At 55.9% G+C, this 27,940-nt stretch overlaps 1 protein-coding gene across 22 annotated transcripts in view; it reads left to right on the forward strand.

The window, feature by feature from the left end:
• The first annotated feature begins 2,464 nt into the window (after positions 1-2,464).
• The window catches only part of ARHGEF10L (Rho guanine nucleotide exchange factor 10 like), a 168,867-nt gene continuing 143,391 nt past the window's right edge, over positions 2,465-27,940 (forward strand). For 8 of the 22 annotated variants that reach the window (XR_015150051.1, XR_015150052.1, XM_086364355.1 and 5 more), the window contains exon 1: positions 2,499-2,657. The gene's annotated coding sequence lies outside the window, so the exon portion shown is untranslated. Of the gene's footprint in view, positions 2,658-12,090; positions 12,278-19,234; positions 19,537-19,910; positions 20,019-27,940 lie in introns of those variants that run through there. The other 14 variants (XR_015150053.1, XM_086364363.1, XM_086364456.1 and 11 more) reach the window with 5 other exon arrangements.

Consider the following 27,940-nt stretch of genomic DNA (forward strand, 5'->3'; position numbering starts at 1 on the left):
TGGCAGGTAGCGGGCACTCAGGTTCTGTTTTTAGCCTCAGTTGGTGGAAAGCTTGGCACGGGGCTGTTTAGAGCCTGCACAGATGGCGGCACAGACTAAGGGTAAAAGGCTCGGTGTGGGCAGGGGGCCTTCGGAACACTGGATCAGCGAATAAATCAGCTGCTGTGGGTGAGCACAGCCGTGTCGGCAAACAGGTGCTTCCAAGTGCCGTCCCGCAGCCGCACCTGCAGTGTTGTTCAGGCAACCGGTTACCGTGTCAATGGCAGAAAGCAGACCTCCCCGAACTTCTTGAGGCACCAACAGTTTGGGAAAAAGAAGTGGAGGTGAATTCATTGAGTTTTTTCTGGACTCATGGCTTTTCCTTAACTAATATTCAGCCCCTCCTCGGCCATTGGGCCTTGGAGATGGGCTGGGAGAGGGGGGGCCAGAGAAGCAGGGGAGGAAGTTCCAGAAGATGGGTGTGTCGGGGGTGGCGGCTTGGGCTTTCAGACAAAAACACCCAGAGCAGCCCTGGCCTCTCCCATCCTCTTTCCGTGACCCTTGGTGCCACCACTTCTGGGGGACGAGGCCGCCCTGCTGGGGGGTGAAGGCCGTGCCCTCTGGGATGGGGCTCCGGGGGTGAGGGCACAGCCGCCCGGTGGGCCAGCCTCTCCCGGGCCAGCCTGAGGGAATGTGCTGGAATGGAGGCAAGGGGCGTGTAGGAGACGGTGCCTCTTGTCTCAAGAGCCCAGATCCAGAATCAGGCCCTCCCAGCCCCAGCCAGGCCCGCTGGCAGGGAGAGCCTTCCTCTTCTGCACATCTGCGGTGGAGGGCCCTTGCCTTTTGCTCACACTTTAAGTCCAATAACAAGGAAGCTCTAGCCATGGAGGCTTCCTGCTGCCCCCAACACTGTCCCGGGGGCTTCCATTCTGTATTAGTCCCCTTCCCGCCTTACAGCTGGCTCCCGCTGGACTCAAACCCAGGCCGGCTGACTCCGGTCCAGAGGTTGGCAGCCTCCCAGGTGGGAATCCAGTGAACCAGGCCTGCTTACTCTCTCCCATGGGGCAGGATTTTTGATCCTTCCTGGGTTTGCTGAGCTTTTTGTGCCCCAAGCCTCTGTGCTCACCAGAGGCTTCTGCTTCCGTCTGCCCATGATTCAAGATGTTCATCTAGGGACTTCCCTAGTGGTCTAGTGGCTAGGACTCCACGCTCCCAATGCAGGGGGCCCCCGAGTTCGATCCCCGATCAGGGAACGAGGTCCCACATGCCGCAGCTAAGACGTGGCACCACCAAATAAATAAATAAGTGAATTAAAAAAAAATGTCCATCTACTGTGCTCCCCACGTGACCTTGGACAAGTGACTGATCTCACAAGCGTGTTTCCCTCTCTGTAAGAGGGGAGACACTTTTGCAAGGCTCATAGGAAATTATTCATGGAGTGGATGAAACATCTAAGAGCCAAAACCCAGGGTTTCTGTTATCATCCACTTCATCGTCTAAGGCAGGAATCAGCAAACTTTCTCTGCAAGGCCAGATAGCAACTGTTTTTAACTTTGCAGACCCTGCTGTGTCTGTCACCACTCCCAGTTTTGCCTTTCCCTCTCTAAAGCCTGCCCAGTGTTTTGATAAGCCAATGTGCATGCCCGTGTTTTGATAAAACTTTATTTACAAAAGCAGGTGAAGGGCCGGATTTGGCTGGCCCCTGATCTAATACCCTGGAGCCTTGATTGTCAGTGTCCTGCAGCAGAAGGTGGAGAAAGGTCCAGGTGAGGTTTGGAGTGAAGTGCAAGCTGTCCATGAACATGTTACGGGCAGGGGCTGATCTCCTCTGAGACCCCCTTCCTGGAATCTCAGGAACACACAGTTGGGGCAGAGTGCTCGTGGGTAGGTGACCTTTCCCTCGAGACCAGATACTCGTGCTGTTCATCAGCTCAGCAGATGTTTGACTAAAACCTGGAAAGTGACTGACACAGACCGCGAGAACGCAGCCGGGGCCAGCCCTGAGCATGCCATCCTGCTTTCCGGAAAATTCATCCCGTGTTCCGTCACCATCTAGTCCATCACCTTGCAGCCGGGACCCTAGAGCCTCCATTCCTACAGTTTCATCTAATTCTCACGAGCATGCTGTCATATCGGGACTATTACAACTGTTCCAATTGGCCAAGGGGCAAACAGGCTCGAGAGACAAGGCACGCAGATGGAGAGGGCAGGGATTCAAGCCTGAGATGCGCCGACTTGAAAGTCACGTTCCCACACACGTCTGTGGCCTGTGCCCCTTTCCGGGCACGCACGCAACGGCCAGGGCCCGGCCCTTCTACTCAGAGCCCCCTTTCAGAGGCGGCCCCGCTCTGCTCACACCCCGCCTCCCTTCTCATCCTGGCAGCTTCCTCGTGCTCCCAGCCCTGCCCAGCCCTGCCTGGCCTGACTCAGTCTAGCTCTTCCTTGTGGGCTGCCAGGGACCGCCTCCCGCCCGCCCGCCCGGCAGGTCTGGCAGGTGAGTGACTCACCCACCTGGACCCACTGCACGCCCCGCGCAGGGAGCCAGCGGACGTGACCCCCAGGCTCCGGCCAGCCCAGCCAGCCTCTGCGGCGGACGAGACCCTTCTGTGCCGCCGGGGACTGCCCCATCACCTGCGCTTGCTTCTTCCTCGGTCGGAACTGGACTGCACAGAATCCAGGTCAGGCTTTCGGGTTGTAAGCATCTCAGTCCCTTGCTGAATCGGAGCAGAATGCTCTGGAGGTCAGTGGGTGTGTGTTTTGGTCTCTGCTGCTGTCAACACCCCTGGGCTCTGGACTCGGGGACACCCTGCTCCCTGGCAGGTGGCGGTGGGGCTGGTAATGGCTGGTGCTGTACTCAGGGAGGAGGACTCTGCCGAGGGCCTCAGTGGGTGTGACCCTAACCCTCGTGGTCAGGTTGGGGGGAGGCCTGGCCCGTATGTGTGCGCACTGGAAACCTTCCCCAGATCCCTTCTTGGGGTCAGAGTGTGACCCTTGCAGCTGGATCCGACCTAGTTCAAAGGCATCAGCTGCCTGCTGGGAAACCTGGGGTCAAAGGGGAGGCAGCGACTGCGGGCCACACCGTGGTCAGGGGCGGCGTAGGGGCCGGACACGCCCCGGACAGCGCCTGCTCCTCTGTCTGCGCCCTCTCCGCCTCGTCCCATCCTGGCCGCCTTAGCAGGGAGCAAGGCACTGCGCACAGTTTCACGGGGGCGATGTCATGAGCTCTCAGTTGGAAGCCTTTTAAAGGTCACCCTGGTGGCCTGGCCCGAGTCTCTGACAGGTGGCCGTTCAGCCCCTGCTTGATGATCTCCGGCGGTGGAGAGCTCACCGCCTTTGGAGGCGGCCTTTCATCTGCATGTCCGCTGTCCGCCGGGGGCTGGCATCACGCTGGCTGGGAGCTTACTTTGTGCCAGATGCTTTGCTGAGGGAGTGCATTACATGGATGAGCTCATTTAATCTTTCCAACACCCCGTGAGGTAAGTCTTATTATTATCATCCCTGTTCATAGCTGAGGAAACAGGCCCAGAGAGGTTAAGTAACTTACTCAAGGTTTCCCAGCTTGAACAAAGAGAGCTGAGATTTGAAGCCAGACAAGCCTCATTCTAGAGCCCAGCTGACTCCTCAGCTCCATCACCTGGCTGCGGCTGGGCGATGAGGAGGCTTCCCAGGGCGGGCGAAACGCTGAGCAAGCATGGGGAGGCTGAGGTTTGGCCTGGGAGCTTCAGATGACTATGGTCTCTCTCTGGCTGACCTCTCAGGGGAGGGGTGAGGCTCAGAGTGGCGAGGTGACCTACTTCAAGGCTCAGAGACGGCGGAGAGTCAGACCCTCCCCCCGACTTCAACAGAGTGTCCACCTCCCCAAGCCAGCCCCTCCCCGGGGGGCTTTGCCTCCAGAAGATCCTGGTATGTCTGGATGCTCAGGGATGTCTGTATGAGCCTGCCTCCCTGGGTTGTGGCCCTGAACCAGCGTCTCCTGAGGTTCATTCGGGGACCACCCTCCCTTCCATCCCCTTGAGCACTGAGCTCCCGGGCATCAATGCCACCCGCCCTCCCAGCTGGATCTCCTCAGTCACTGGGACTTTAGGGGCTTCAGGGGGCGATCAGCCCTGCCCCATTCCCTTCCCCCCCACCTAGAAGGTGAGGAGAGTCCCGGGTGTCTCCTTTCAGGGCTGGGACAGTCACACGGGTAAGAGGTCCCCAGCGTAACTCCTTTCTGTCCTCCCCGCCTGGCCATAATAATAATGGCAGCCGCAGTACTGACTCCTGGGCCTGCCACCGCGGCTCCATCTCCACCTATCTGACACTTACCACACGCTAAGCTCTGAGTCAGGTAGCCCCATGTCATAGCTTGTTCAGGTCTGAAAACCCCATTTGGCAGATGAGGAAGCTGAGGCTCAGGGAGGGGAAGTCTTGCCCAGGGTCGCACAGCTGACCAATGGCACGGAGAGCGACAGCAGAAAGTGGAAAGCTCTCATCCTCCAAAGTTGCGTGCTGAGTTCACCGGGCAGCCAGGGCCAGGGTCCGGCGTGGTCGACTTCAGATTTCAGGCTTCGCCCACATGGCTCCTCTGGACCGGGCTGTGCTGTGGCGGAGCTCCAGAGCCAAGAGTGCAGGCCGTGTTCTGCTTCTGAAGAGTACAGCACCTGGGGCGAGCCACCCAGCCCCTGGGGCCCCGGGTCACCCCTACCTGGGGACAGGAGCTGGTCACTTCTTTCCTGTGGTATCACTGAGAACTGCGGATTGTAGTCGCGGCTGAGACAGCCTTATACACCTGGACACAGGGAACTCCTTGGTGGCCTAGTGGTTAGGATCAGGGCTTTCCCTGCCCCGGCCCCGGTTCAGTCCCTGCTCAGGGAACTGAGCTCCCTCAAGCTGCATGGCACGGCCACAAAGAAACCAAAAACGAAACAAAAAAGCAAATCTTGACCCAATACATATGCAGAGAGTGAGTGTGAGGAGAGGTGATTACCTAAGCTGCGGCTCCCGGCCCCACTGTGCCTGGGGCAGCCTCGACGCTGAGTTTCCACAGCCGCCTCGGGGTGCAGAACACAGGCCAGCCCTACGGCAGGGGAGCCGAGGCTCAGGGACGTGAAGTCACAGGACTGGCAGGCGGGGGAGCAGGGCTTTGTCCCCAGAAGTGAACCCCCCGTCACGATGAGAGGCAGCTCCTCGGGGAGGGGGATCTCCCAGGGTGCCCAGGCAGCCCTTTGGTCTCAGGAGATCAGACTCGCAGGAGCGGTCGGGGTGCTTAGGGGATGGGCCCTGAGCAAGTGGGCAGGGCGAGTGAGATGGATCCCTGCTCAGGCCTCTCCCGTCAGCCCTTTGGCAGAATGAGGGGGACCACCCTCCCCCATTCTTCCTGTTCTCAGGGACAGAGGCGGCCCTTGTTCCAAGGGGACAGGAGAGCAGGGAGCTCACCTGAGCCGTCTGGACCTGCCCTACAGGAAGCCCCGATCCCGCCTCCTGGCCCGGCTCAGCCCCTGCAGAGAGCCGGGAGGGGACCGTGGGGTCGGGTTGCCTTTAGTCCACTTCCTCCCTCCCCACCTTTCCCGTCCTCTGCTTCTCCTCCTGAGCGGTGTCGTCATTACATCTGATAAGCAGCCCTCCGTTCTATCTGATAAGAGGGGTTCCAAGGCCCTGGCTTGTTTGAGACCGCCAGGGTTGGGGGGGCGCCCAGGCTGGGAGCCAGGAGGCAGCCGCTGCACCCACTCCCCTCGTCAGGCCCGCAGCCGTCTTGAGCAACGCCTTTACCTTCTCTGGGCCTCGGTTTCCCCTTCGGTGAAAGGAGGGGTTTGGCTTGGAATATCCCACAGGGCCCTGCCAGCCAGAAAGGCTCTCACTTGCTTGAATGGGGGCCCTGAGGGACTGTCCGAGCTCCCTGCCAGCTCTCCCCAGGACCCGCGTGGTCCAGGATACACGTGGACATGGGGACCATTCGCTTCTGATACAAGGAGGACCCAAATGCGTGTGTGCGAACTAAGTCGCTCGGTCGTGTCCAAGTCTTTGCGACCCCACAGACTGCAGCACGCCAGGCTTCCCTGTACATCACTATTTCCCCGAGTTTGCTCAAACTCATGTCCATTGAGTCGGTGATGCCATCCAACCATCTCGTCCTCTGCCGCCCCCTTCTCTTGCCCTCAATCTTTCCCAGAATCAAGGTCTTTTCCAATGAGTAGGCTCTTCACATCAGGTTGGTTATATGTATACATATAGCTGACTCACTTTATTATACAGCAGAGACTAAACCAACATTGTAAAGCAATTACGTGTGCTGTGCTACTTCGCTCAGTTGTGTCCGACTCCTTGCGACCCCGTGGACTGTAGCCCACCAGGCTCCTCTGTCCATGGAATTCTCCAGGCAAGAGTACTGGAGTGGGTTGGCATTTCCTCCTCTAGGGGATCTTCCCCACCCTGGTGTTGAACCTGCATCTCCTACGTCTCTTGCATTGGCAGGCGGGTTCTTTACCACTAGCCCCACCTGGGAAGCCCGCTGAGGACCAGGGTGCCTGCTGTCGAAACCCTCGCGCTCTCTGTCCAGCTGAGTTTCTGTAATCAACCCAGGGTACCAATGTTTGTCTGACCACAGGGGAGAGGCTGCCTGAGGCTCTTCCCATCTTGTTGTTTGTAGAAAAAGTCTGTCCTTTGGGGTAAGAAATTGGGTTCAAATCCTAGCCCCGTCCCTCCTGATGGTGTGACCTGGGGTGAGCTGCACCGTCTCAGTTGCTGCATCTGAAGAGAAAGAGGATAACACTGAACTCACTGAGACCTCGTGAGGGCGGTGAGTTCTCCCAGGCGGAGCACTTGACCCGTGAATAGCAGATGCTCACCAAAAGGGAGGACCTGTTCCTGGCACCACAGCCGTCTGGCCCCTCTCGGCTCCAGAATGTCAGGACGCCTCAGGGCGCTTCCGGGATCTCAATGCCGCATTCCCTGCAGATGAGCAGGTGTCTCCAGGTGTGACAGCATGCTAAGGCCCTCGTTCTGGTCTTCCTCTTCGTCTTTTTTTTTTTTGTTGTTATTGGAGTAGAATTGTTTTGTGGCCTTTTCATAACGTTCATGGTGTTCTCACGGCAAGAACGTTGGGGCGATTTGCCATTTCCACCTCCGGTAGACCATGTTTTGTCAGAGCTCTTCACTATGACCAGTCCGTCCACGCACAGCATGGCTCATAGCTTCATTGAGTTACCCAAGCCCCTTCACTACGACAAAGCTGTGATCCATGAAGGGGTCATGAAAGGTAAGAAAAGCTATGACAAACCTTGAGAGTGTATTAAAAAGCAGAAACCTCACTTTGCCAACGAAGGTCCGTATAGTCAAAGCTACGTTCTTTTCCAGTAGTCACGTATGGATGTGAGAGTTGGATCATAAAGCAGGCTGAGCACCAAAGAATTGATGCTTTTGACTTGTAGTGTTGGCAAAGACTCTTGAGAGTCCCTTGGACTGCAAGGAGATTGTACCAGTCAATCCTAAGGAGCTCGACCCTGAGTGTTCACTGGAAGGACTGATGCTGAAGCTGAAACTCCAATACTTTGGCCGCTTGATGCAAAGAGCCAACTCATTGGAAAAGACCCTGATGCTGGGAAAGATTGAGGGCAGGAGGAGACGGGGATGACAGAGGATGAGACGGCTGGATGGCATCACCGACTCGATGGACATGGGTTTGAGTAAATTCTGGGAGATAGTGGAGGACAGAGAAGCCTGGCATGCTGAATCCAGGGAGTTGCAAAGAGTCTGACACGACTGAGCGACTGAACGACCACATAATTGTTTATGATGTTGTGCTCGTTTCTGCTGTATGACGAAGTGAATCAGCCACATGCATGCATATATGCCTTCCCTCCCACCCTCCCCACTCTAGGTCCTCACAGAGCACCAAGCTGAGCTCCTGTACTTACAGCAGCTCCCCACTAGCTGTCTATTTTACACATGGTCAATGCCGCTTTCCAGTTCATCCCCCCTCCCCTTCCCCATCGTGTTCCTCTTCCTCTTTCTTAAAGCTGCTCCGAAAACTACAAAACTGCATAATAGCGGGGAAGGGGCAGCCCACTGCACACAGACCTCACCCCCACGTGCGGCTGACTCAAAAGACTGATCAGAATTCACAAGGTATGCGATCTGTGGGTCAGGGTGTGATCTCAGTTAACTAGAGAGCAAGCCACCTACAGCTCAAGGCTCCTGGAGAGGGATTCCGAATTCTGAAGACAGCACCAGGACAAGGGTTGGGGCCGCCTTCGCTCAGACCCCAGGGTCTGGCCCAGCCCTGGAGCCACAGGGCGGGCAGCTTACTGCAGAGGGCACACTGCATGGAGGCCCCTGATTCAGACATGGGCTTGGGGATGGAGCAGATGGAATTTCCTGGCCATTGGTGGCTTCTGGGAAAGGGGGAACGTGCCTGATCAGTTCAGATAGTTGCTCAGTCATGTCCGACTCTTTGCAACCCCATGGACTGCAGGCTTCCCTGGCTGTTATCTCAAAACTCATTACCGAAAAGATATTTTTTTTCCCTTCCCCTAAAGATCAGCATATTTTTCTCCACTTTTCCTGGAATCCTGGCTAGGGGATTTTCCAGTTAGCAGAAAAACCACATCCACCTTCCTCCGGCTTCAGTGAGGGGGTGAGCGGCTGGAAGTGGAGGAGCTATTGTCCTCTAGTTCTTCTCTAGTTCATCAACTGTATTCATCCCTCCATCGTCCATCTATCCATCCATCCATCCATCCAAAGACTGCTCACTGAGTGTCTCTGTGTTGGACACTGCATTCTGGAGATACAAATCTGCAAAACAGACATCCTGCCCTTAGGGAGAGGACGGTACGGCAGGGCTGACAGACAGTGTAGGGAACTCAGTGCCTGGGGAGCTATGGCCTTATCCGTTCATCAGTTTCCCTATCTGTTGCATGGGGCGATCGTAGTCCCTGCCTCCTGGTGTTACTGTGGTGCTCTGATGAGATGACACACGCAAAGAGCTGGCCCAGTGCCTGGCACAGAGTAAGATGCTCAGTAAGCATTAACCGTGAGAAGAACGATGCTAGACTAAGCTCACGGAAAACAGTGCCCGGCACTCACGTGAGCAGCCATGCACATCGGTGAGCTGTTCTGGGCAGGCTGGCTTTCCTTGGCAGCGGCAGCAGGTAACAGGGGAATGGTAAGCAAGGGCAGGACCCACGCCAGCTTCTCAGGGTGGGGCAGCCCATGAGTAAGTCATCTCAACAAAGGAGCCATAAATGCTGGCCATGCCGTCCGGTGGCGGGGGTTGGGGGTGGGTCTGAGGGCTTCTCCAGGAGCTTGGGCCAGTGCAATTGCCTGTCTGGTTGGTCCAGTTAGGAGTTGCTTGTGAGGAACCTTAGGGTGAAATCAGCCATGAGACAAGGAGCTGGAGACTGCCTCTGCAGGGCTGGGGCAGACTGTCTGGAAAGCTCCCAGAATCTGAAAGGGGGCAGGGCAGCGGAGGCGGGGATGACCCCAGCGCTGAGGGCTCGGGGAGGGGGTGCTGTGGATGCTGTCCCAGGGAGGGCAGCCGGGGGCCCCCACGGGGCTGACGGGGGCTGAAGATGGCAGTCTTACTCACCGCTGTACCCCCAGCCCCCGGAACAGTGGCAGGAAAACCTTAGGCACCTAACTGGGGAGCAGAGTCGAATGCACGTGTATGATCAGGCCACCCAGGATGGCTGCAGTCTGGCTCTCCGTGCATCCCTGGCTTGACCCATCCCCACTTCTCCTGCCCCCTACTCACGTGGCTGACTCTCCCCTCACTCACAGAGCCTAATCTGTCCACGTCCATGTACTTGTTCCCTGGCCCCGTTGATGGCTGTTCTAATCTTCAGATCAGAACATGTCCACCATAGCCGAGCAAAGAAACCAAGGCTCAGGAAGGGGAAACACCCCTGGCAAAGGGGCATGAGGGGCGTGACCCTCTGCTGGTTTCTGGGTCACCGGTGAGCCATCCCGACATCAGTTCCCCCCAATAACTAGGAACCTCTCCCTCCCAGTCCCTGGGAAGCTGGACTGCAGCAGGTACTGCCTGCCGTCAGCCGCACACAGCAGGGTGCTGCTCCAGAATCCTGCTTCAGAGTCTGAGATCACCCATCTATTAAGCCATTAATGTTTGTCGCTGACTCTGGGCTCTTTCTCTGGTCTTGAGGCTGTGCTGGTACAGGGCTTGCCAGCCTGGGGGGTGCAGCCCAACACATACCACGACTCTGTTGGGTGGTCTGGTTTAACCACCAAGCGGGTTTGCCAATAGGAAGCAGTGGTCCTGGAATCCATAGAAGTGGGTCAAACCCTAGCACCCTATTTACCAGCTCTGTGGGGCTGTGACAAGGCATTCCCCTTTCTGAGCCTCAGTTTCTTCATCAGCAAGACAAGAACTGCAGTATCAGCCTTGAGGGTTGCTGGGTAGAGAGGAGATGGTGAAGGGATTTAGAAGTGACAGCTGTTGTCATCTTCCACGGATCTGGGGTGACATCCGGAGCTGTGAGTTAGGACCGTGGGACTGGGCTGGTGGGGATGGAGTGTCTGCCGAACCCTGCATTATGAAGTCTTGGGGTAGTAGCTTGGTGGTAGCTGGAGTCGGATGGACTTGGAAGCCATCGCTCGCTTGCTGTGTGACCTTGGGTGGCTTGCCTACCTTACTGTGCCTAAGCTCCTCATGTGAAAAAAAGGGGACCTTGAAAGCAGCTATTCTAGTGCGTTCTTTCAAGAGTAAATGGGGTCATATGTGGAAGGCACAGGGCCTGGCAGAGCTCGGTAAAGGGGGATTTCCTGCTCTGTAAAGGGAGCTAGCTTTATCACTGGCGGCATTAGTCGGGGAGTGGGTGAAGGGGCTTTGCAAGCATGAATGTGAGGCAGACGGGGGGCTCTGGTCTCCCCTGAGGGAGGGGCTGGGGTCCGTCCCTGACGTGTCGGGAGCCCCAGCCCGCTGTATCTCTGCTGACAGGTGGGAAGGTGACAGAGCCGTCCTGTGAAGGCGCTGAGGTCCCAGAAGATGTCCGCTTCCAGGCAAAACCCTGAGAAGCACATTGGACTTGGGGGATCTTAGCCCGAGCCCACAGGGAATGGGGCAAGCAGCAGCTTTTGAATTTAAACCCCGGCTCCCCCACTCTGCCACGCTGCGACCCTGGGCGAGTCACTTAACCTCTCTGGGTCGATGTCTGTGTTCACAGAACCGGACAAAGCCACCTTCCTTGCAGGGTTCCCTGGAGGCCAAGCACACAGTGGGTTCTCTGTAAAGGGGAGTGATTCGTGCAGTCTCCACAGAGGGCGAGGGAGTAGATGTTAATGAACGCTGGGGCTGGTCCAAAAATCCAGTCTGTGAAACTCCTGCCTGCAGCTTCTGTTGCGTTGCTAATGGGAGTTTATGTGAAGGACACAGCGGGATAAGGGCCCATTGTTCCGAGTGGGGACGGTTTTATGACTCTTAGAAAGCGTCTTTCATCTGGGAGACCAGGGAGCGTATGGAACCTCCCAGCCCTGGGCGTTGAGACTGGGGGATGCTGAAGGCCCTGGGGCCGGTGCCAGGCCGCAGCCATGGTCAGGCCCTCCTGCTGGCACGGGCTGAGGCCTCCCCGGAGTGTCACCGCGGCCTCAGGCTGCCAGCTGCTGCGCATCCCTTTGCCCAGGCCTGGACTGTCTCTCCTGGAGACCTGCTGTCTGGCCCCGAGTCCGGAGCCCGGTCTGCTTGGCAAGGCTGGAGGCTCACAGGTCTGCGGGGTTCCCTCTCTGCTCCCTCCGTCAGCGGCCGGTGTCACAGCCTCTTCATGCTTATGGTGGCTTCTAGAATAGGCCTTGGGCTCTGTCTGCTGTCAGCTGACCGGCAACTCTCCCTGCCTGGGAGGCTCGCCTGGCCCCCGAGCCCCGGGCAGGGGCAGTAACCTGATGCCAGGAGCAAAGACCTTGTCTCTCTGTCCTTTCCGACTCCTTGGCCAGGGACCAAGCAGAGAAACCCAGCCTCTTCTGGGCTCAGCAGACAGCCCCGAGCGCTCTGCCTACTCCTCCCCTGCGGAGGCTGCAGACACCACGGCGAGTGGATGCCGCTGGCTGCCCAGCTTAGAGCCGCGGGCACACGGGGTCTGTGGGGTCTGGACTGATGGGCGGAGGGTCTTTATGTGTTTTTAGGTGCCTCTGATGGCCCAGGCTGGCACTTCCCCCTTTGTCTTTTCCCTTTTGGGGAATGAAGAAAGGCTAGAGCAGGATGTTTAGACACGCGAATGGCCCCAGAATCCCCGCTCATCCTGCAGCAAGACAGTGACCACAGGCAGTGGGCACCAGCCTCCTCTTATGATCGGACTAAAAGCCCACTCAGGTAAGTGCAAGTGAAGTGTGTGCGGGGGGTCTCTGTGATGACCCAACAGTCACTCGGATGGACATTCAAGGCTAGGACAGGATGTCAATGTGCCTCAGTTTCCTCATCTGTAAACCAGGCATAAAAGTACCCGCTTTATAGGGTTGCTGTGAGGATGAAATGAGTTAACACACGTTAACCGATTAAACAGAGACCAGTAGAGAGTGTTGTGGAAGTTTGCTATTACTGTTGCTACTATTTTTGCTAGGGCTAGATGATCTCTGTCTCTCTGTCTTTTCCTCCAACTTTGCTTTTTTTTTTTGGCTTTTCTATGGCGTTTCTGGCCTCCCAGAACCTCAGCTTGAACTTGGCTGCGGTTTGTTGCAGCGTGAATGCCGGCCCTGGCTCGGCCGTCTTTCAGGCTCAGCGCCCCGTGGTCATTTGACTGACTCGGGCTCTCAGCTCTCCAGTTGGAAATCCCTGGGTGAAGTGAGCTGATTGGCCGGTTTTGGCCAGCTGCTGACCCTTTGGTCCAATCAGGTGCTCCGGGAAGGAGTGGGCTGTCCCGGCACGTGGACGTGCATGTGTCCTGCTGCAGCGAATCCGGCCTCTTCAGAGGCTCAGTTGTAAATTTTCATGTGAGTTGTAAACGTGTGGCAGGAATATCATGAAGTGATGGTGTGTCTTTTTCACTGAATCACATCAGGAGCCTCATGACGTCCAAATGTCCCCAGACTGGTCACGTTAACCCAATCAGACCGCTGGGTGAGGAGGTGTCTGCCAGGTTTCTCTACAGTAAAGTTGTTCTTTCCCTTTTTGCAGTTAATAAGTATTTCATGGGGAAGTACTCTGAGTATGCAAATAGCATTCCCAGCTTTCAATTTATTCATTTACTTATTACATCAGTGTGGACTCTTGGTTTCCTATTGTATTTAGCAGAATATGAATCCTTACAATCATTACTTATTTTGATGCTTAACTTGCTCCTTGGTTTGGCTAGTGGAGGTCCATCTAGTCAAAGCTATGGTTTTTCCAGTGGTCATGTATGGATGTGAGAGTTGGACTGTGAAGAAAGCTGAGCACTGAAGAATTGATGCTTTTGAACTGTGGTTTTGGAGAAGACTCTTGAGAGTCCCTTGGACTGCAAGGAGATCCAACCAGTCCATCCTAAAGGAGATCAGTCCTGAGTATTCATTGGAAGGACTGATGCTAAAGCTGAAGCTCCAATACTTTGGCCACCTGATGCGAAGAGCTGACTCATTGGAAAAGACCCTGATGCTGGGAAAGATTGAGGGCAGGAGGAGACGGGGACGACAGAGGATGAGATGGTTGGATGGCATCACTGACTCGATAGACATGGGTTTGAGTGAACTCTGGGAGTTGGTGATGGACAAGGAGGCCTGGTGTGCTGCGATTCATGGGGTCGCAGAGTCGGACACGACTGCGCGACTGGACTGAACTGACTGCTTGGAGCTTGGCTGGCGGAAGCCTCTTTTGAGTTGGTTTCTGTGTCCTTCTGCTGTGTTTCCACCACTTGTTGAGCAATTTATTAATTTCTGGCCCAACAATATGTTTCAGGCACAGCTTGTTCTTCCCCCGGAATCAGTCATCTCTCCAAGGAGCTTTGGTCTCTTTCAGCAGAGAGTGCTATTTGGAATCCATGACCTGGCTGCAAAGTGTGTTCACTGGGACTGGGTATCCCTGCTCCTAGGCTCTTTCAGGGGACAGAGCTCTGAACTCACACCAAAATCTCCAGTTCCAGTCTAACACCACAGAATTCATTCTACTTTTCTCCCTTTGATATTTGTCATTCCTTTAAACAGGGTTTGAAGTTTGAACTCCTGACTACCACTACACTAGGCTGTCTCTCATCAAAAATATCTTATGATATATGATAAGTATGCTTATGATATTGTGGTATCAAATAGCACATGTATCCAATTCTGTCAGTGAGATGTTGAAAAATCTGTTACACTGTGTTCGATCAGTCCTTTAAAATCCTACGGGATTCAGTTCAGTTCAGTCCAGTTGCTCAGTCATATCCGACTCTTTGCAGCTCCATGGACTGCAGCACACCAGGCCTCCCTGTCCATCACCAGCTCTGGAGCTTACTCAAACTCATGGCCATCGAGTCGGTGATGCCATCCAACCATCTCATCCTCTGTCGCCCCCTTCTCCTCCTACCTTCAATCTTTCCCAGCGTCAGGGTTTTTTCCAAGCAGTCAGTTCTTTGCATCAGGTGGCCAAAGTATTGGAGTTTCAGCTTCAGCATCAGTCCTTCCAATGAATACTCAGGACTGATTTCCTTTAGGATGGACTGGTTGGATCTCCTTGCTGTCCAAGGGACTCTCAAGAGTCTTCTCCAACACCATAGTTCAAAAGCATCAATTCTTCTGTGCTCAGCTTTCTTTATAGTCCAACTCTCACATCCATACATGACTACTGGAAAAACCAGTAGCTTTAACTAGATGGACCTTTGTTGGCAAAGTAATGTCTCTGTTTTCTAATATGCTGTCTAGGTTGGTCATAGCTTTTCTTCCAAGGAGCAAGAGTCTTTTAATTTCATGGCTGCAATCACCATCTCCAGTGATTCTGGAGCCCAAGAAAAGAAAGTCTCTCACTGTTTCCACTGTTTCCCCATCTATTTGCCATGAAGTTATGGGACTGGATGCCATGATCTTAGTTTTCTGAATTTTGAGTTTTAAGTCAGCTTTTTCATTCTCCTCTTTCACTTTCATCAAGAGGCTTTTTATTTCTTCTACAGTTTCTGCCATAAGGGTGGTGTCTTCTGCATATCTGAGGTTATTGATATTTCTCCCGGCAATCTTGATTCCAGCTTGTGCTTCATCCAGCCTGGCATTTCTCATGATGTACTTTGCATATAAGTTAAATAAGCAGGGTGACAATATACAGCCTTGACGTACTTCTTTCCCGATTTGGAACCCGTCTGTTGTTCCATGTCCATTTCTAGTTGCTACTTGACTTGCATACAGATTTTTCAGGAGGCAGGTCAGGTGGTCTGGTAGTCCCATCTGTTTAAGAATTTTTCCCCCCATCTCTTTAAAATAGAAAGGAACAAAAGGATTATTGTGCTTTTACAGGCACTGGGACTGAGTGGAAGAGGCTGAGGGTCCTAAGGAGAGTGGGGGGCAGCGCTCCGTGCTGTCTGCGTCCAGCCCTCTGGACATGGGTGTCCATCACCCCTGGTGGTTGTTTTGGGAGAACTTTGAGACTACATCCTTAAGAAAAAGAGCTGCTCAAACTGTCCTCTCCCTTACACCGAGGGCCATAAATTAGTAGCTCAGGAAAGTTATTTCCTTCTCTACTTGAGCCCCTGGAACCACCTCCAGCTGTGGCTACGCCTTTGACTTCAGCATGTGTGCATGCTAAGTCGCTTCAGTCGTGTCTGACTCTATGCGACCCCATGACTGTCGCCCACCAGGCTTCTCTGTGCTTGGGATTGTCCAGGCAAGAATACTGGAGTGGGCTGCCATGCCCTCCTCCAGGGGGTCTCCCCACCCAGGGCACAAACTGGCATCTCTTGCATCTCCTGCAATGGCACTGCCTGGGAAGTCCAAACGCAGGTGTTGCCTTGAAGGAACCTAGAAGGCAGCGGGGGGACGGCTCAGGGCATCCCAGATCCCTTCGAAATGCCTGTCCTACTGAACAGGGACAGCAGTGTCACGGGAAGAGGTTTCATTCTGGTAAGACAGACCCCATCGTCCTCATTCATAATCAAAATGTGATCCAGCGTGTCTTAGAGAAGAGTCTGTTTGTGATTGCTTTGATGACACGGGAAATAAGAGCTAGTTCCTTTACGCACACTTTCCATTTACACTGCCTGTGCCAGGGTGGTATCTAGGCTTGGGAAGTCCACTCTGCCGTCTACCCACTTCTCTTCTGACCTGCTCCAAGGCCAGGCTGCTGCAGTGGGCTGGGCTGGGAGGCAGCGGCGGGAGCCCTGGGCTTTCACTCTCGCAGTGCCATCAGTTTGCTAGCAGCCGTGGCCAGGTCGCTGAGCTTCGCTGGCCAACAGAAGGCAGCACTGTGCCTGGTCCTGCCCCCTTCCCCGCTGGGCAGTGGAGCCTAGGGAGAAGAGTCCCAGTCCCACCCAGATGTAGCATTTGTGATTATGCTTACACAATAGATCCTGCACCACCAGAATGCTCGGCCAGTGTGAAATTTTGGTTAATTGAATGTTCTGGGACATGGAAACAGTCCCAGAAATCCTTTTTGTTCCTTTTGTGGCTATTGAAAGCCATTCGCTCATCTATTTAGCAAATATTTGTCTCACGCTTCCACTCCATCGGGCTCTGTCCCAGGTGCTGGGGACTCCAGCATGAGTGAGGCAGCAGAGTCCCAGCTCCCGAGGACTCACGTGCCAGGGAGGACATGGGGCAAATCCCACACAAAACACTGCAGGAGGGCGAGGGGGAGACTGTAGGGCGCGATGGGAGCCCAGGAGCCTCATCTCGGTCTCTGGAGAGCAGATCCGTGAGGTGTGACCTGTGCGGAGAGCATCCAAAGCCATGGTGTCTTGTGGGGGGTGGGGGTGGGGGTGGGGTGGGGGGCGGTGCGGAACGGTAACGGTGTTCCAGGCAGAAGGAACGAAGTCAAAGGCCCAGGGACACGCTTTGCACCTTCGTTTATGTTGCGGAGCTCGGCATGGGAAGTTGGGCAGGTGGGAGAGGAGGGGTGTGCAAGGGTCAGGGCAGGATGACGAAGACAGCAAGAATGCAGGAGGACCGGCCTGGCTTGTGCCTCCCTGGTGGCTCAGCTGGTAAAGAACCTGCCTGCGGTGCAGACCCAAGTTTGATCCCTGGGTCGGGAAGATCCTCTGGAGAAGGAAATGGCAACCCACTCCAGTATTCTTGCCTGGAAAATCCCATGAACAGAGGAGCCTGGTGGGCTGCAGTCCAGGGGGTCGCAAAGAGTTGGGCACATCTGAGCGACTACTTCTGGGGCCTGGCCTGGCCGAGAAGGGGAGGGCTGCGGGCTCATTTATTCTCGAGTATGTGTTTCCATGTTGTGATTGTCTTCTCATATAAGTAGAACACAGAGAGAAAATGAAATGAAAACACTAATTCACAGAGGGGGTCAAGGTCAAAAGGGTGACACAGGGCTGGGAGGGACGGTGACAAGTGGAAGGACACAGCTCTTTCTACAGGGCCCTGGCCCTTTGGGGCCTACAGAGTGTGGCCCGGGGGAGCCAGGCATCAGCGGATCTTCAGATGTGTTAAGAGAAGCCAGCAGTCCAGCAACTCATGGGAAATCTCTCAATTTTTAAATGTTGGGAGCTAATTAACAACATTAACAAAATCACTGTGGGCAAAACAAAAGGCTTCCGTCGGCTCCATTCATCCTACGAGCTGGTGGATCACAATGCTGGCTCCAGAGGGGTCTACTGATAGGCGTCTGAGGGTGCTCACTTGGTGTGCTTCTAACCTCTGCCGGGTTTTGGGGACACAATGGGAGCCTGAGGTATGGCCTCCACCCCCAGGCTTGGATCATAGCTTCCCTCAAGACAGTTCAACTGCCTGAGAGACAGTTCAAGTCAGTACCTACCCAGAATCAACTAACAGAAACAGAAGTGGTAACAGGAGCAACTGACCAGAGGGTGAAGCGCTGTCGAGCTCAGTGGGAGAGGAGGTTGGGGAGCAGGGGCCGCGTGGAGAGACGTCCTGGAGGTGCGGGGCCTCTGTTAGATCTGGGAAGAGGGTGGGCTTCAGCGCAGCCAAACCTGGGACAGGTGTTCCAGACCAGAGGACTCACGAGGGCTCAGGCCCAGGAGGGGCTGGGACAGGTCTGGACGGTCGTGGATGCAGGTCCAAGGGCTTGTACTGGTTTTCTCTGTGCCAGCAGAATCCGAATGTCTAAATTCTGGTCCAGGGCTTAATGCCATGAGCTCTGAGGTCACCTGATAGACACCTGATGATGTTCTTGCCGCTTTTCTGGCATTCTGGCTCTGAGGTCACCCGGTAGACATCTGACGATGTTCTTGCTGCTTTTCTGGCATTCTGGCTCTGAGGTCACCCGATAGACACCTGACGATGTTCTTGCCGCTTTTCTGGCATTCCTGAAACCTTTCTCCATTGTTCATTTGTCCCAGGGATGGACAATCCAGAAGTGCAGGGGCCTTGCCTGTCTCGCTCCATGATGTCTCCTGTGTGCCTAGAATGATGTCTGGAAGCATAACAGTGTTAGTTGCTCAGTCATGTCCAACTCTTTGCGACCCCATGGACTGCAGCCTGCCAGGCTCCTCCATCCATGGGATTCTCCAGGCAAGAATACTGGAGTCGGTAGCCATTCCCTTCTCTAGGGGATCTTCCTGACCCAGGGCCGCCTGCATCTCAGGCGGATTCCTTACCATATGACCTACCGGGGAAGCCCGGAACATAATAAGTGCTCAACAAATATTAACTGGCTATACACTCTGAGCCGTGTTGCCCTAGGCCTGGGGGTTAGGATGATTCTGAACAACTCTTAAGACAAGCTCTATGGGGTTTATGTTCTCGTGTGGAGATGGACAATAAACAAGCAACCCCAACAATGAGGAAGATGATTTCAGAGATCGCGGACTGGTGTGGCCTGTCTCACTGGACTGCAGAGGCCTGTTATCCGTGTCTCCTTGTTGAGGGGGCAGGGCCGAGGTCTCTCTGGTTCCTTGTTTCATTCCTAGCCCCTAAGACTGGTGCCCAAACAGGGAGTAGTTAAAAGAAAAAAAATGGTGTTTTTTTTTTTTTTTTCTGGTTGTTTGAATGAATAAACACAGGCCAACACAGACTGCAGCCTGCATAACACCTGTGCCCTTTGGAGGCTGCAAAACTCATCATTATCAACCCGAGTAATTGCTGATAAGCCTGAGTGTGAATTTCTTTGCAAATAGGGAGGTAGCGGGGGCAGTGTTTAACAACAGGGATAATCTTAATTAATGGCCTGATAACTGTAATTAATTGCATCATATCCGGATGCGTCTTTGGATTTCTGAGAGGGAGTAACTAGTGTTTGGCAGCTTTGGGAGCTGGAAGGGAAGGGTGTGCTAGGATCTCGGGTCTACCGCTTCTTTCCTGGGTGGGCTTTGCCAAGTCGCAGCTCTAAGCCGCGGTTTTCTCATCAGGAAAATGGAGCCACATGGCAGGCTGGCTGCTAAGCTCAGAGCCCTCACTGCCTGCAGCTGCCAGTGCTGTGGTCCTGAGGCTGTCCCCGGAAACGTGTGCAGGGGCTGGTCGGAGCCCTCAGGAGGCCCCTCTGCGGCTGAGACTGGATGGGGGCCATCGCAGGTCTGACTTTTCCTCTGGGCCAACCCAGGCATCCTCACCCCTCGGGGGAGAGCCCGGGGCAGACTCCTGGAAGGAGGAGAAGCAAGAATGGGCGTGAGAGCCCTGCTGGGAGGCCTGGGGTGGCGAGGGGACGCGCGGCGGGCGGAGAAGGAGTGGGGGCCCCGTGTGACCCGGGGGTCTCTGCGGGCGGGCGGGAGGGATGCAAGCCGCGGGGCCGGCGGGGAGCTCCGGGGGCGGCTCCGGGCCGCCCGGCCCGCAGGGGTTAAGCGGTGACCTCAGCCGCGGCCGCGCGGGGGGCCGGGGCGGCGCCGAGCGCGGGGCGGCGGCGGCGGGGAGCCGGGCGGCGTGACCTCGCGGCGGCCACGGCGGCCAGCGGCGGCGCGGGGCGGGGCCGGCCCGGCCATGGGCGCCCGCGGCCGCCGGGCAGCTGAGGCGCGGCCGCCGGCGCCTTTGTGAGCGGCGCGGACAACAAAGGCCGAGCGGTGAGTGCGGCCCGCGGCGGGCGGGGGCTCCGCGATCCCGGTCCCGGGCCGAGCGGCCCGCGGGCGTCCCCGCGCCAGTCCGGGGCCCCGCTCCGTCCTGTGTCCCCGGGGAGCCGCCCCCGCGTGTCCGGGTGTGTCCGAGCGTCCCCGTGTGTCTGGGGGAGGCTCCCGGAGCCGCGTCTTCTGTCTGAGTGTGTGGGTCAGCCCTGCGTCCTGGAGTGACGGCATCGCCCGAGTGTGCGCCCCCCACGGCCGGCTCTGTGTTGCTCGCGTGTCCCGGCCTCTGCACAGCCCCGGTGCGGCCTTTGTGCATCAGCGTGTGCATGTGGCTGTGCGTGTGGCTGTGTGTGAGTGCGTGTGTCTATGTGTCTATATCTGTGTGTGTGTCTATGTGCCTGTGTGTGTCTGTGTGTGTTCTTTGTATATGTGTCTATGTGTGTGTGAGTGTTTGTGTGTCTGTGTGTCTCTCTCTGTGTGTCTGTGTGTGTGCGTTCTTTGTGTGTGTGTCTACGTGTGTGTGAGTGTTTGTGTGTCTCTGTGTGTGTCTATGTGTGTGTGTCTGTGTGTGTGTGTGTCTGTGTGTCTCTCTCTGTGTGTGTCTCTCTGTGTGTCTCTGTCTCTGCGTGTCTCTGTGTGTGTGGCAGGCTCTGTGCAGACAGCGCGGGAATTCTCACTCGCACCCAGCGCTTCCCTTCCTCTGGTTCCCGCGGCCTTTAGGTCCTGCTGTCCCTGTGGTTCAGCTCCCCCGCGCTGACCCGGAGTCCCGGGATTGGGAGGGGTCAGGGAGTGCTCTTCTTGTTTCTGCTCCGGGCAGGCCTCTCCCACCCTGGAGCCCTGCCTGGAGGCGGAGCAGGGCGGCCTCCTGGAGGAGGAGAGTGTGGGAGGCAGGCGAGGACGCCTGGGCTGCTGTGGGGAGGCCCCCGTGGAGCGCAGTCAGGCCTGGCCTCTGCTGGAGGCCGAAGACGTGTGTCAGGGCGGGAAGGCGAAGACCAGCCTCCCGGGCCCCCGGGCTGGTCCTGAGACGGAGGCGCCCCTGACACAGCGGAGCCAGGGGGCAGTGCTTCCTCCCTGTCCCAGGCGCGGACCCTGGGCAAGGGGTCAGGAAGCCCCCTTCAGCCTGAGAGCCCGAGGACCCTGCCTCGGGCCACGCAGGGGTTGGTGGGGAGGGGTCTCTGGCGCTGAGACTGGCTCAGAGCCCTCGGCCCCGCCGGGGCTTCCGTCGGGGGCGGAGGCGTCCCGCCCCTCTCCGGCTGCAGCCCTCCGCGGCTCCCCAGGGACAGAGGGCAGCGGCTCGCTGAGCACTCAGCCCTTCCCTGCGGGCCCTCTGTCTGTGCTCCCAGCACGGTGCCCCAGAGCGTCCGGGCTCCGGGGATGGGAACCACGCACCCTGTGACTGGGGTAAAACCTCTCTGAGGGGGCTCCAAACCCTTCCCCCGGCACGCGAGGCCTCGGGTGGGGCGGGGGGCCATGTCTTTCTCACTCCGCTGCCCCTCCTGCCTTCCCATCCGGGCCCCCCCGCTCCTTGCTGTTCCGTCAGAGGACCTGTGCCCCCGGGGTTCCCTCTCTCCGGAAAGCTGCTCCGGTTCTCCCCTCTTCACGTCTCTCCCGGGGTCCTCCTCCTCTCCGGGCAGCAGAATTGCCGTTGGTGGTGCTCGCAGAGCCCTCGCTGTGGTCGGAGTGAGTTTTTACCGGCCCCCCGTGGACCTGTAGGCCTAGGAGAGCAGGGTCCAGATCTGTCCTGACCTCCAGGCCTGACGCACAGGAGGCGCTCAGTAAACCGGTGTTGATTACCGGGATGACCAGGAGCTAACGGTTCCTAAATTGTGCTGTTTCTCAGTTTAGCTTTGAAGGGGTGTGGGGATTCCACTTGGCGGACTTCCTGGGGCCCTGGTACCAGGTTCATTTAAGAGGAAGGCCCACTGGGTTCCCTGGTGGCCCAGATGGTAAACAATCTGCCTGCAGTTGGGCAGACCGGGGTTTGATCTCTGGGTTGGGAAGATCCCCTGGAGAAGGGAAAGGCTCCCCACTCCAGCATTCTTGCCTGGAAAATCTCCATGGACAGAGGCTACACAGTCTGTGGGGTAAGAAAGAGTCAGACACGACTGAGCGACTGACACTGCTATTTAAATAAGTGGTGAACCAACAGATAAGTGAATAATCTTTATGGAGCCTGGTATGTGCCAAGTGCTGGGCTAGCTGGTGCGCATAGGTCATCTTTTAAACAGCGGGAAGGAGCAGAGTGGAAAGAATATGACCTCAGATTAGTTTTGAAAAGACAAAGTGAGTGATGCATACTGCGTATGTGTGTACAATAGTAGCTCAGATTTATGTTGCTCTTTCCATGTACACTCTCTCTGTTTCTGCAACTGCTCGGATATTTAGGCAGTGAAGCTGGCTCAGACCCATTTTACGGGTGAGAAGGATGAAGCTCAGCGTTTAAGTGACTGCCGAAGGTCACAGTTAGAGAAGGACTCAAGCCGGGGTCTTCCTGACCGCCCAGGCCTTGCTCTCTTCTGCAAGCTTGTCTTTAGTACCTCTGGATTCCCATCTGCTGTCTTTGCCCTCAAGACCGGGAAAGACAGTCAGACTTGTAGACGGGGAGGGGGCCAGAGTTCTCCTGCCGCCCCGCCGGGCCGCCCCAGCTCCTTCCTCGCCGTGTGTCCCCAGCGAGTTCCCTGGTTTCTCTTTGCCCTGATGGGGGGTTGGTGTCACTCCCACTGGAGGCCTAGTCCGATGAGCTCCCAGAGCGGCCTGGCCCCTCGCAGCCTGGGCCTGGCCCCAGGCAGTCGTGTGCTGGGCCCTGTTTGTACCGAAGTGCGAGAGCCGATTGCTGTTAGCATTTTGCGAGCTGGGCTGTGAACTTGCCAGCTTATAGTATATAGTAAACTGGCTGTAGTGTATAAATTTATACTTAAATAAATTATACTGAAAACAAGGGTAATAAATACTCAAACTGTAGTACTTCCTTATTACTTCAGTTTCTATTATCTGTGTTTATGGTTATTTGTATCTTTTGTATGTATATATGTTTCTCTCTCTCTCTGTCTCTATCTGTGTATATATAAAAATATATACCTATGCAAATCTCCCTCAACTTATGATGGCTCCTGATAAACCCATAGTCCATTGAAAATCGAAGTTGAGGGAATTCCCTGGTGATCTAGTAATTAGGAGTTAGTGGTTTCACTGCCAGGGCCCAGGTTCCATCCCTGGTCAGAGAACTAGGATCCTACAAGCCACATGGTGTGGCCAATAAATAAATTAAACGTTAAAAAAGAAGATATCATAAGTCAAAAATGCATTTAATACACCTGCTGCTGCTGCTAAGTCACTTCAGTCGTGTCCGACTCTGTGCGACCCCATAGACGGCAGCCCACCAGGCTCCCCCGTCCCTGGGATTCTCCAGGCAAGAACACTGGAGTGGGTTGCCATTTCCCTCTCAATGCATGAAAGTGAAAAGTGAAAGTGAAGTCGCTCAGTCGTGTCCAACCCTCAGCGACCCCATGGACTGCAGCCTTCCAGGCTCCTCCATCCATGGGATTTTCCAGGCAAGAGTACTGGAGTGGGGTGCCATTGACCTGCATTATAGCTTAGCCTCACCTACCTTAAACAGGCTCAGAACACTGCCATTAGCCTACAGTTGGGCAGAATCGTCTAACACAAAGGCTGTTTTATAACAGAGTGTTGACTGTCTCATGCAGTTTATCGAACACTGGACTGAAAGTGAAACGCAGAATGGCTGTCTGGGCGCAGAGTGGTGGTAAGCGTCTGGGCTGTTTACCCTGGAGGTTGCGGGTCTGGCCGGGAGTGGAGGCGTGCTGCCCGGCCCCGCGTCATGACAGAGTGTTGTCCTGCACACACCGCCAGCCTGGGGAAGATCCGGCCTCAGAATCCCAAGTGCAGGCTCCACTGGACGCGCACTTTCAGAGCATCGTAAGACTGAACAATCGTAAATGGGGCCTTCATCAGTGGGGGCTTAATGTCTACCCAGCCGCTGCCGCCCGTCTCTTCCCAGCTCTGGGCTCAGTGGTTCACCTTGTAGCTTGAAATTGGCCACAGTCAGAGAATCGGATGCAGCAGTAAAGAATCCACCTCCCAATGCAAGAGACGCAAGACACCTGGGTTCCATCTCTGGGTCGGGAAGGTCCCCCCGAGTAGGAAATGGCAACTCACTCCAGTATTCTTGCCTGGAGAATTTAGGCAAAGAGTCAGACACGACTGGGAGACCGAGCACACAAGAGTATTTACAGCACAGAAACTGGGAAACACTGAAAATCAAGCCACCCCTCCTTCCCCCTCTGGAGAACCAGTGGTTAGACATCCACATGCATGCCAAGGGGATCTGGCAGTGGGCTCCCCGGGCACAGCCCCTCCCTGGAGCTGGCATTCTGACGTGGCGACCCTCCAGGGTCCTCACAGGAGCAGACTGAGCGTGGCAGCTCACCCTGGGGCGGGGTCTGCTGGGATGGCAGGGTTACACTGAGTAAGTGGCCCTCAGATGAGCTCTGCACTTCAGACACTGAGAGCTCACCTTCCCAGGCACGTCGGATATGGATGCGTTTCAGTTAATTGAGAGCCTGCTTGGCCACTGATGGGAAGACCACGCTCAAGACGGCCCAGGTATCCGGGGGGCCATGCGGCTGGCGTGCCCGAGGAGAGGCTGTGGCCAAGCTGAATAGCTCGGGGCTGCTGAAGGTGTCGTGGCCGGGACGCAGGTGGCCGGCGCTGCCTGGGGCTGGCTTTGGCAGCAGCGGGCAGGACGCATCTGTATGGAGTCAGGGGCAGAGCAGAATCGGACTGTCGAATGGGCAGCCTGTAGCTCTTGGACAGTCTGAGAGCCCTGGCTGGGAGAGGGGTGTGTGCCCAGCTACATACAGGAGGGTGTGCAGAGTGCGGCAGAAGAGTGGGTGGGGAGGGGCAGGGGTCTGGGTGGAGGGAACAGCCAAGGCTCAGAGCCATGAGCTATCGGAAGCTTAGTGAGCTAGGACTCAGTGAGCTAGGAGTCTGCAGGGCTTGCGACAGAGCAGGGCAAGTCCTGAAACTTTCTCAAGTCTGAGCGCTCAGCATCATCGGGGTACCTGCAAAGGAACCCCGCCACACCTCTCCTTCCAGGGGCGTCGTGCTCTATGAGTCATCCGTGCCCCTCAAAGTCTATAGTTTGGGGGGTAGTTTCTTCTTATCCCCTAAACTTGTTGCTACCAAGCATCTGTGGCTGATGGAGTCTTAAAAGATTTCCATTTTAATATCAGGCCAAAAAAAGACAGAGTTGGGAAGGTGTATCTGCTTCCTTCTGTTCACCCCAAAGATAAAAGTAAGGGTTATTTAGGTTATTCGGTGCCTTTTCTTTCTTCCTTTTATTTTTGGTTTCAACTTGTGGTATGTGGGATCTCATTCATAGTTCCCTGACCAGGGATTGAACCCAGGCCCCTGCACTGGGAGTGCAGAGTCTTAACCACTGGACTGCCAGGGAAGTCCTGGTTATTCAGAGCTTTTGATTACCTCTGCTGCTCCTGCCCTTCATTTAGGCAGATAATCAGGAGCTTGATTTTTAAAGACAACTCATGCTTATATTTTATGGAAGACATTTTTCATGCATCAATTCATTTAACTCCCATACTGATCTTGCAGGTGGGTACCATTATCCCATCTTAGAGATGAGGGAGTGTGTTAGTTGCTCAATCATGTCTGACTCTTTGCAACCCCATGGACTGTAGCCCTCTAGGCTCCTCTGTCCATGGGGTTTTTCAGGCCAGAATACTGGAATGGGTTGCCATTCCCTTCTCCAGGGGCTCCTCCCAACCCAGGGATCGAATCCTGCATTGCAGGCGGATTCTTTACCATCTGAGCCACCAGGGAAGCCCCACGGATGAGGATACTGAGTCTTGAGACTCAGTTGAGAGGTTGAGTGACTTTCCCAAGGCCACAGCGTGAGTAGCAGGGTTCAAACCCTGGGGCCCTGAGCTCTTGCTACAGTCCCGCTCTGTTCTGTCTCCCTTCTCCCTTTGAAGAAGGGAGGGAGCAGAGACTAACCCACGTCTGGACTTTCACACACCTTGCCCTTCACTGGAAGGATGTGTGTCTTCTCACCCACATAGCTGTGTTCATCGCCCCGCAGTTTAGGGTTAAGGCCTAGAACAGAACTCGGTGCTCAGAGGGACCGCTGGGCCTGGCATCTGGAAAAAGCAGACAGTAACGGCTGGTGTTTGGGAGAGCGCTGACGGCCGTAGCTCATACTGACGCGTGGCAGGCTCGGCAGCGGGCACAGGGCTCAGGGAGCTCGTTCCACCCTGACGAGTGGCCTTTTTCATCAGCTCCCCTTGCAGCTCGGGTGGGTTATCTCACCTGCCCAGAGGATCGGAGGCAGCCCCGGCTCTCACCCCTGTACCGTGGAGCCATGCCACCCCTTTCGGGGCCTGGCTGCGCCCCTGACGGCCCCTGGCAGCAGGACGCACACACGGTGGGGACTCGGGGCAGGCGACGGGTCGCTCGGCCGGAAGTACACGTTGTGCCCACCCCGGGTCAGAGCCTGCGCCGAGCCATGGGCTTTACCTTCCCCTGACCAGCCCTTCTGCCAAGGAGTTCACCTTGCCACCAGCCTGCCGGGAGGGTGACTTGGTCCAGGCCCCCCCACCGCCTTCATGCAGGGACAGCCCAGGTCTGGGGCAGGGCGGGTGGCTTGGGGTGAGCCCTGTGCACGGCTGCGCTTGGGGCCTGAGGCGGGGCGGCGTTTCTGGGGCTGAACCCCCTGCTCCCCGAGAGCCTGGCCCTCACAGGTCCCCCCCCAGCGGCTCCTGATCGGGCGCGTCCGCGAGTCCAGCCCTGAGCGGGAGGCGGGAGCCGGCTCCCGTTGCTGCCCTCTCTGCACTGTTTGAAGTGGGCAGGCTTGGCGCAAGCTTTAAAAATGTGGGCTTTTTATTCAATTTCTCTACGAAAACAATGGTTTAAATTAAGTAGAGGCATAACAATCTCTGGAAATTGAAGAAGAATATTCCTGAACCCAGACATTACTCAGAACCTTTGAATTTCTTTTAAAATCAGGGTTTATTTTACTGTTAAATCATGCACATATTATGTGACCATTGACGAAAACTTGGAGCGCTCAGGGAGAAGACGTTTAAAATCGGCCTCTGTCGTGCCACCTGAAGACAACCGCTCTCGGCACCGCGGTGTGCAACCTTCATTTCTTCAGCGGTTCATCTGCTCAGTCGGCAGGCGCCCCTTCAGGGCCCACAAGGGCTGGGTCTGTGCAGGGCACTGGTGCCCAGCTCCTGGCCAGGCCTTTCTCTGCCGCACCTGTATTGGTCCCTCTGCATCTGTTTCCTTGTCTGTAAAGTGGGGTCATAGGTCATACAAGCACCCTGCTCAGGACCGGGCCTCGCCCCGACCAGAGCCTGGCAGGTTGCCCGCAGTCGCTGCAGGGAGAGAACTTGCCCTGTGGGTCTTTTGTGATGAAAGCCAGAGAAGTCAAACAAGGCAACAGACGAAACGGTGTGCCAGGAAACTAGCCCTGGAAGGGAGCAACCTGGTGTGACAGGGCAGGAATAATGGGGCGGGGCTGGGGCGGGGGCGGGCGAGAAGGGGTGCGTGTGGGGCGAGTGGTGCAGACTCTGTCAGCTCAAGGCGGTCAGGGGCCTCTGGGGGAGGCATTTAAGCTGAGTCTTTTTTAAAAAATGTTGTATTTTCAAAGTTTCTGGCCACACCACGTGGCAGGTAGGATGCTAGTCCCCCGGTCAGGGATCCAACCGTGCCCCTTGCATTGGGAGTTTGGAGTCTTAAGCCCTGGACCCCCAGTGAAGTCCCCAAGCTGAGTCTTAAGGGACCCCTCCCTCTCCCCCTGCGCGGAGCAGAGAGGGGTGTTCCAGGCAGGGGCACAGCAGATGCAAAGGCCCCGAGGCCTGGTTTGCAGCAGGCGAGGGGAGGGA

This window comes from Bos grunniens, chromosome 2 (genome assembly GCF_055505025.1).
Source record: "Bos grunniens cultivar Pamir isolate PY7600 chromosome 2, Bosgru_T2T1.0, whole genome shotgun sequence".
NCBI lineage: Eukaryota > Metazoa > Chordata > Mammalia > Artiodactyla > Bovidae > Bos > Bos grunniens.